Raw genomic sequence first — 10,153 nt, forward strand, 5'->3', positions numbered from 1 at the left:
TGCTCTTTATAGAGTTAAATACACCCCAAAATATATATATATATATAGAGAGAGAGAAAAAAAAAAGATATACTGTGTGATGAGGAATGCGCAACTTGTGCGCGACATCGCCGATCCACCGCCGTTGTCGTCTCCCTTGCCGCGCCGTCTGACTATTGTCGGTCGTCGCTTTGGGCGCGATCAATGCGTTGCTCATCGGTGTTTCGTCTGACGTCGGATTTTGACTGGATTGTGATCGGAATCTGGTGTAATTTGATCGAAAACAATCAAATCATGCGTCCGGCAATGGCGCGGCCACAATCCGATCAAATCATGGTCGAAGATCGGCTGAGGAAGGAATGGCGTGTGGCGCCGACCTGTCCTCGGCCCGATCGTGGTTATGCCACTGCCGACCGCGATCGGGTCGGATTTTGATCAAATTATGTCAGATTTCGGCCACAATCTAGTCGGAATCCGATGCCGGACGAAGTGCCGGCAAGCGCGTGAGGGCGGCAGTGGATCGGCGGTGTCACGCACGAGTCATGCATTTCTCGTCGTGCAGTATATCATTTATATATATTACAAATATTTTAAGATACACATTTATGAGAAATAATACACTACATGAAAATGCAACATGACACACTACACTGCATGGATGTGGGATCCACTGCATGGATGTGAGACCCAGATCTATAGTGTGTCATGTTACATTTTTCATATTGTGTTTTATGTATTGTATCGTTACTCCACATTTATATTACAAGCACATAGCTCACGCATGCACACAGTAACACACTATTACAATAAACCACAAACTTCCACCACAACCTTAATGACTTTTTGTTTTTTCCCACACACTTTGCATACACACAAGATATATTTTTAGAGTCTTGTTGTCATTATTTGGATAAAAGATCTAAAAAAAAAAAAAATTGACAAATATATTTAATATTTTCTTTTATCTTGCGGGTCCTGTTCTCTGATGGACCCAAACGGTATTTTTTGTGAATTTCCGTTGGAGGGTCTGGTGCTTTGTGCATCCAGGTTGTATGTTCTGAAGGTGAACTTCGATCCTGTAACGAGTTTGTCTCTCTGCCATAGGTTGTTGTCTCTCTCCAATTCCTTGTTGTCATGCTCCAAGAGTCTGTTACAGTTCTCCACATGCTTGTTACAGTTCCCCAATAGCTTGGCCTTCTTGTCTTGTGCGAAGAGCTGGTGTTTTGAGAGGAGGATTTCTCCATGTATCCTTGCTTGTACCGAGCTGATGTATTCCAAAGTCGAGTTCGTTCAGTTGGTGAATGCATTGTCTACATTCCAGTGACTGAGACCCTACTTCTTTCAATTCCCTTCTTGCTGCAAGATCCTCACTTCTATTTACGACTGGCTTCCCCACCTTTGCACGCTATATACGTCTCCTAGAGAGGCAAAGTGAGCAAAAACTTTAGAAACAATAGAGAGAGCATGAAAGAAATAGAATACAGTTTGTTACCTGAGGAATAGGAATAGGTTTTCAGATTTTCAGGTTCCTCTCTCTTTAAAGAGAGAGGAAGTTTTTTTTTGTATATTTAAATTTGTTTGAGTGTCAAATCTTATCTCTACCTAATCAATAGTCAATGAAAAAAAGTCATAAATAAACCTAATTATTTGTATAGTATATATATTGCGTGTTGGAATTGGTTTCATAACAGGGACATAAGGGCATCCACAATGGGGGACATTTGGAAGGGATATTTGGATAAATACCCCCATGCACCAAATATCCCCCATTGGAGGGGGGTGATTTGAAATCACCGGGCAAAGAGTTTTGCCCGGTGATTTCAAATACTTTATTATAAAAAAATATTTAAATTACTTTTATTTAATATTTAATTAAAAATAATATTATTAAATTAATTTTATTTAATATTTAATTAAAAATTAGAAATTATAAATAAGTTTATTTAAATATAAATTAATAAAATAATAAAGGGATTTATAATATTTAATTATAATATTTAGTTATGATATTTAAGTATGATATTTAAAAGTGAGATAATGAGAATAGGTGGGACCCATAAATATTTAGTTTGTGGGATATTTGATTGTGAAAGTTGGGATATTTGAGGAAGGAGATATTTGGTTGATGATGTGGACGTGGGGATCACAAATACTTGGATGAAATATCCCCATGCATTGTGGATGCCCTAAAGTTGTAAACTAATTATGGTTCATTTGTGTAATAAATACGACTGTAATTTATGAATGAAAATGTATGAATAATAATTTGAGTATGCTTAGATGAAATCATTAAAGGTGCCAATATGATTCGGTCCGAGATGAAGGGATGAGATAACTCTTTAACATATATGTAATGAAACTCTTTTGGTAAGTTGGATGCATGTTAGGTCAGTTTCTATCGAGTCGGTCTCTTTCGGATTCGCTTATGATGATAGAGTATTGTTGAGACTTTGATGGTAATCTTTGAGTGATAAGGTTGGAAAGAGTTGGAAAGGGATTAGAAGGGAGGCCAAGGTGTACTTTGACTAGACTTCTTCGACGCTGAAGTCAAATTTAGTAGGAGAGTTGGAGGAAAGATAATATGTTGGTGCAATCGACCTTCAGAGTTTTGATATTTGTTTGACAATACGTATAATAGAGTCTAGTCAAGTTAAGGTTGACTAGATGATTAATAAAGGAAACGTCTAGTAAATTAATTAAGGTTGTTCGAATGACTAGTAAAGGTTAAAGTTTAGTTACATGAAGGATGATCATCAAAGTTGATTACATGGCTAATAAGGAAAAAGTCCAGTTAGGTTAAGGTTGGCCGGATGATTGGCAAAGGAGAAAATTCAAGCATATTAAGGTTGATCGAATGCTTGATAAGAGAAAAGTTCAGTCAAGTCAAAGTTGATCGGATGTTTAGTGAAGGGAAAAGTCCAAACAGGTCAAAGTTAATTGAATGTCTGACAAGGGAAAAGTCTAATCAGGTCAAGGTTGATTGGATGTTTAGTAAAGAGAAAAGTCTAAGCAGGTCAAGGTTAATCGAATGTCTAGTAAAGAAAAAGCTAAAGCAGGCCAACGATGATCGGATGTTTGACAAAGAGAAAAATCCTAGAAGAGTAAATTCTAAGTAGTGAGAAGTCTTGAAAGAACAAACTTCAAACAAGTGGGATCAGTATATCAGAGGTTTGGGAGACTAAAATATAGTTTTCGATCAATTGTGTGCAAACCAATGGATTTTGCTCAACCGAAGTACGGTGTCGTTAACATTGTTTTGTACTACTATTATTGCTATTGTACTAATTTTGTTTTGGAGGAAATAAAGTGTTTTGTTGACCACGTTTAGTAAGATCGAGCTGAATAAGATCTGATTCCAAAAGGAAAAAGATCAGTCGATTGATTGTATGGATCAGTCGATCGAATCGTGATTTGATTCACCAATTGAGTGTGATGTGATCTGGCCGAGGAAGGAAATTAGAGGATCAATCAATCGATAAGAACAATCAATCGATCCATAAAGCATATTGATCTGATCAGATTGAACCAGCAAGGAAAGCTTGAGTTCAGTCGATCAATTTGGAGGTTCAATCGATCGGAAAAGTCAGAAATCAAGCCCTAACTTGGCGGGATTGGATTTTGATCAGTCGACCGAAAAAGAAGTTCAATCGATCAATAAAGTCTTATAAAAGAGGATTCGATGGCAAAGGCTCAATAATCAATTCTACTTTCAATCTCTCTGTCTTGTGCTCAAAAAAGTCTTAAGTTCGTCCCCGAGGCATAGTTGAGTTGGTTACGACATAGCAGACTTGTAGAAGAGGGCAAGGATTCGAATACTGGCGAAGCCAGGCAATATCCTCCTGCGTCGTGATCAACTGCAGTTTCTCGATTTACCTCCTCACAGATGGTCGTGGGGCCGACCGTGTGAGGCCGCTAAGGTGGCGGATCCACCTTTTGTAGAAAAAAAAGTCTTAAGTTCTATCAGAAAAGTGCCACGAGGAGTGAATCTATTATATATGTTCTATCTTTATTCTACTTGTGCTTGAATTAATCCCGTAAGAGGTTTCCTCATTTTGAGAAAGTTTTCGGAAAAGAAAAAAAAGATAGTGGACATTAAGAGTGTGAACTAAGTAAAAATTCTTATCTCATGTCTTTCTTTTAGTTCATTTATGTTCTACCGTGCATACTAATTTTGATTGCGACCGAGAATTTATATGATAATTGCAAACTTCATAATTTTGATAATAGTAACTAATTCTGAAAATGATTGATTGGTTTTATAAAAATTTTTCATCGATTATTAAAAGAGGTAAATCGAAAAATGCTTATGCATTGAGAGTCATCGCTGTTCTTAAATATTTTGAGGTCATTTAATATTATAATAAGAACTATTCCCAATCTATCTAGTGAAAACATTATCGTTTTGCATTCTCAATAAGATTTTTTTTAAAAAAAAAAATAGAGCCAGGCAAGATTAATACGCGACAATGAAGTAAATATAATATGGATAGAAAATCAAAATACGTCTTTTATTTTTATTATTATCATCATCAAAACAACGTCACATTTATAATTTTTTTTATCAGCAGCTGATTTCACTGCTTAGATCACTAATTTTGAGCAACTCTAAGTACATTTTAAATATAAAATTATAAATAAAATATTATTTTGATAATTAAAAAAAAACTACTCTTTTAATTATATTGCCAGTAATATGAAGGTCTTTTGACTTTGATTTTTTTAATAAAAATAATTATTTCCTCCTCAAATAAGAGTTTAGAGCATAATATAATATGGGGTTAAATCATCTATTTTCAAAATTAATCAATATAAATTGAATATCTAATATATAAAAAAATCAAATAAGATTGAAAAAATAGAAGATCATTTTTAAAAAGCAAAATAAAATAAATAAAAGATAAAAACTTAAATTTTATTATTTTAATTTTTTTATTTATATATCGTTGTATTTTTAAATTCAAATTTGGAAAAGAAAAATATTTATATTTATGATTTAATTATACTCGCATTTAGACAACGGTAGGCAATATCTCATGTACCAGTATATGAAAATATTAATATTTAAGAAATGATATTCAAATATATTCAAATTTAAAAATATAAATAATTTTAATAGAAATCGTTTGAAATAAAATTTGAACTAGAGATTGGTTCGAATTAGTTAAATATTTATTCGAGTAAAATTAAATTATAATTTCAAATAATTTAAATTCAATTTTAATTTAAATTATTTGAATTTTAATTTAATTTGATCTTTAAAAAATCTTAAATTCTAAACTAAATTTGAAAATGCTAGGAAGATTGATGTGGAAGAACACTGCAGCAAGTCATGAATCCCTAAGTGCATCCGCAACGTACGTGGCGTTATAACGCCATGGGCTCTACTGCCACGTGGTAGTTGATCAGGTGATCGACTACATGGTGATTGACCTGATCGTATGGTCGCTGGTCGACCACCATGTGTGGTAGTCGATCATGGTCGATAGAAAAAAAAATAAAAAACTTCCGTGGGACCGAACCGACCAGAACTCTGAACAGAAATGTAGCTACTAGGATTATCATGTTTTTTTTTAATTTAAATTTGCACTGCAAACACTGCTGCAGATACTCCAGCTGCCATTTCAAGCCTACGATCAATCAATCGAGGAGAAAGCAGCCTACAATCAATCAATCAATTGAGGAATCCTCCAATCGATGATCGGATCTGCACGCCTCCGCGAAGAACTCACCTCGCTGATTGCAGAGAATGGTAGGGGAGTAGTTGATGATGACGCAGAGCGAATTGGAGCTATCGCTGGCAGATCCCCCTCGTGGAGATTGAAGGTCATGACCGAGATCGACACGCTCATCTCTCCCCGGTCGCCGATCCTCCTACTCCCGATTCCCGCCAGGAAACAAGGATCGCATCAGAGACGGCAGCTTTGGTGGAAAGATCGGTCCTTGGAAGCAGAGATCGAAGGCGGAGAAGACGAAGCCAATGCTACTGCCCGCAGGTTGCCGAGATCGACACGCTCATCTCTCCCTTGTCGCCGATCCGACTACGCTGGATTCCGCGATCCTAACCGAAGAAAAGGGGAAGGAAACGGAGATCAAAAACGCAAAAGAAACATAGATTCCAGCTACATGTGCTGGAAAACAAGGATCGCATCAAAGGCAGCAGCTTTGGTGGAAAGATCGGTCCGAAGCAGAGATCGAAGGCGGAGAAGACGAAGCCATGGAGAAGGTTTTGTGTTACCGGCGCTGGAGCAGGATAATCGATCTAGTCCGTCGGATGTTTCTGTGGCGACCGACCTTGTCAGAGCGTCTCTTTCTCCCTTCTCCCGATCTCCTCCCCTGTCGACCATCCCAAGGAAGACTTCGGAGAAGGATCTCCACCCTCCGAGGCCGAAAGTCACTGCCTTGCTCCTCGATCCTGACGGATGTGTGAGCGAGTGAAGAAAACTCCAAACCGAAGGCAAGGCCAAAAGCCCAGAGGTGAGGTGAGGTGAGAAATCAATGCGGGAGAAAGGAATAGGAAGGAGGAAGGGAAGACAAGGCAGGTGCGTGCCCCTCAGCGTATGGATCACCCAACGCTATTGCCCGCAGGTTGCCAGATTTGCCCCTCTGCGCACCAGAACAGCCTCCACCCAGCGCGAGAGCTCCTCCAGATCCCCACCTCAGTTTCCCCATCAAGCCCTAAGGCGGCGGATCAGGCTGTAAGGCGGAGCCTTTTCCTGGCTGGTGCACGCCTTCTCTGTGGTGACTCCAATGGTGCGATTATCTGGTGGCCGACTTTTCTAGGGTTTCTCTCCTCCGCCTGCAAAGGTGAGATCTTGGGGCGGCAGCGGCGTCGATGAATAAGGGAAAGAAGTTGGCCGCGCAGTTCTCTCCGCCGGCCAAGGCGCGGTTCAGCCACCGGAGCCTCTTGCAGAATTACGAGGATCTGGTAAAGGTGAGATCTTTAGGCCTGGAATCTGAGATATGGCAAGAGCTTTTTTTCATATGTTGGTTCCTTAGTCCAATTGAATCTGTTGATCAGTTTCTTAGAAGACTTTTCTGATGAATTTCTCAGATGGTTCTTCATGGCCCTATCTCTAAAAATTTTCTTCGTCAGATTTGTGTTTGAGATCATTCAAAATCTATCAATCTTTTCTTCTTCATTTAGTTTATGCATCTCAAGAATTGCAATTTTCAAAGTCTCCAATCTTTCTTGGAGATGTTTGCAACCTCATAATTTTCTTGAATATTAATTCTATATCTGATTGTGTATTAGAAAGACAATGAAATTCAAGAATTTATGAGAATGTACTCAATGATCCTAATCATAGAAATGGCATTGTTGTTCTTCATGAATTATCAAGAAGTTTGGAATTGTTGTTCTTCGTGAATTGGCATTGTTTCTTATATAAAATCTCACAGAAATTTTCTCAGCTCTTGGGAAAAGATGGAATTCTTTTCCATCATGAAATTGTTTTGAATAAACTGGAACACCATTAATCTTGTGACTCTTCTACACATTCTTCGACTGGCACAGTATCTTGTTTCTGATATAAAATTTCTTACAGAAAGCTGAGGCCAAGAGAAAGAACCTGCAAATTGCTAATCAGAAGAAACTCAAACTTCATGCTGAAGTGAAGTTAGTAACTTTTTTTTTCTGGTTGTTTCGATCAGGATAAATTATGTTTGTTTGTGTTCGGTATTTCGGTTAATTCGGTATGATTTAGGAGGTTTTACCCCTTTTATCTGCAATGGTGTAGATTCTTGCGAAGACGCTACAAAAGTGGAGGACTACAATTTAGGCTGAGAACGAAACTGAAGAGTCGGGTTTCAACCTTCAAATGCTAAAGACCAAAGTTCAAAAGAGAGTGCTGCTGCTCCAAGCCCTTGCCGGTAACTTATCGCAATTTGGTAACAAGAGAAGAAATCATGTTTCGCTCACGTTGAACGTTCTCGCGGCAGATTGGTGAAGATATGGATGAATATCAGTTCAATGTGGAACCTTTGAAGGCCGATGCATTCAGGAAGAGTTCGGTGGAAACTGACCTTGAAGCTAATGATCTCAAGCTCTCGGTTTGTTGAGAAATTGGACATGGATCATCTAACCTAGTCAGGATTGAAAGATTACAGAGAATTTTCTTGTGAATGAGGTTCTTGTCATTCTCCTTGTGTAGATTGTGATACAAATTTGTGTTGATGATGCACAAGGATGTCTTTGCATGGGTTGGTGGATCGATTGTGATCCTTATCGATACCCGGTAACGATCGAGACTTCGTTCTTCTTGCAGTAGATTGGTGAGGATATGGATGAGTATCAGTTCAATGTGGAACCTTTGTAGGCCAACGCATTCAGGAAGAACTGGAAACTGACCTTTGAAGCTAACGATCTCAAGCTCTTGGTTTGTGTGATACAAATTTGTGTTGAGAAATTGGACATGGATCATCTAACCTAGTCGGGATCGAAAGATTACAGAGAATTTGCTTGTGAATGAGGTTCTTGTCATTCTCCTTGTGTGGGTTGTGATACAAATTTGTGTTGATGATGCACAAGGATGTCTTTGCATGGGTTGGTGGATCAATTGGGATCCTTATCGATACCCAGTAACGATTGAGACTTCGTTCTTACTTTGACACAACATCGAAAAGTCTCCTCCTCGACTTCTTTCTCTACAATGTCTTGGCTTCTCCTTTATATGGTGTGCCTTAAGACAATTTAGTTTTGATAAGTTCGACTATTATGTGGAGTTCTTGCGAAAAGCCTATTATACACAGTTTTGTTCTATTTTATAAGAGATTATTTTTGATATTTAAACTCGTGATCTTTAGATCACATAACAATAACCTTACCGTTGTGTTAAGGTTCTCTTTCCTATTACATTTAGGTTACATTTAGGAGTTAAACTCTGACTAATTTTGACATGGATTCTTCGTACCTCTTTGATGTCGACCGTGTAAAAGACAAACTTGAGTCGACTAATCCACACGCAAAATGCATAATCTCGCGATAACTTCATCGATGTTTTTATGAGGACTTGAAATTATTGAAATTATTACTCTCCTTATCGATGATAATTGAAACATGTAGATATGACAAAATAATGAGGTGGATCTCGACCGGTATGATTCAATTATTGATTTACATGGGCCCCAATCCAATTTCCACCTCGTCTCATTAATTTAATGCCTACAAAACAAAATAAATAAGAGAGTGTGACAATTTGCCAATCATTTCCATGTGATTTATTATTCATGCAATTAATAATTGAATGATAAAATAATACAATTTTATTGGACAAAAATTCAAAAAGATACTTCAAATTATGTAAATAGTTAAAATGATATTTCTTTTTCAATAAAAAAATAAAAAGATATCCATCATATATTTTATATCAAAAATATTGTTAGCTGTAGTAGCTACTATAATCTATAATAATTATGGAGTTATAATGTAAAATTTTGATTAACACTATTATATCAAATTATTTTTTTTATCAATTTATCAAAATTGATTAAAATTTTATCAAAATTAATTTAAAATAGTTGTAGCAACTACTTACTAACAGTTATAACATTATAACAATTATCAGTAAGTACTATAAATATGTAGCAGCTATAAATAGTATAGTATAATGCTACAATAGTATTATATTAACGATTAAAGTTTTAATACAAGTCAGGGGCAATATAAAAATGTCCCCCTTAATTTTAACACATGACACGGTCACCCCCTTAAATGTAAACACGCATCTCCTCCAATATGAAATTTCTAGTTTCCGTTTCTAATTATAACATTGTAGCAATTATAATGTAGCTGCTATAATTATAATAATTAATTATAATTACTATAATAATGTTATAAGCAAGGATATTTTTGAAATAAATAATATAATAGGTCTCTTTGTTTTTTTTTTTTTTTATTTCTATAATTTCAAGTGCCTTTGTGACATTTACCTAATTTTATTTAAAATATTTAATTAATTTAATAAGTTGATAACTTCGAAATATTTGAAAAAAAAACAAATTTTATTTTATTTTATTTTATTTTTGAAAAATAATTAGAAGAACATTCAAAATTGCCATTGGATTCTATATCCTCTTGGCTTCTGTAGGCACCGAATGGACGGCTGTGATGGAGTGATCATCCATCATCAACTTTGTTTCTTCTTCCTTCTTCTCTTCCCTCTCATTTCCCCCTCGC

This window comes from Curcuma longa, chromosome 16, assembly GCF_044706935.1.
Source record: "Curcuma longa cultivar G26 ecotype Majalengka, Jawa Barat chromosome 16, ITB_CL_G26_1.1, whole genome shotgun sequence".
Classification (NCBI taxonomy): domain Eukaryota; kingdom Viridiplantae; phylum Streptophyta; class Magnoliopsida; order Zingiberales; family Zingiberaceae; genus Curcuma; species Curcuma longa.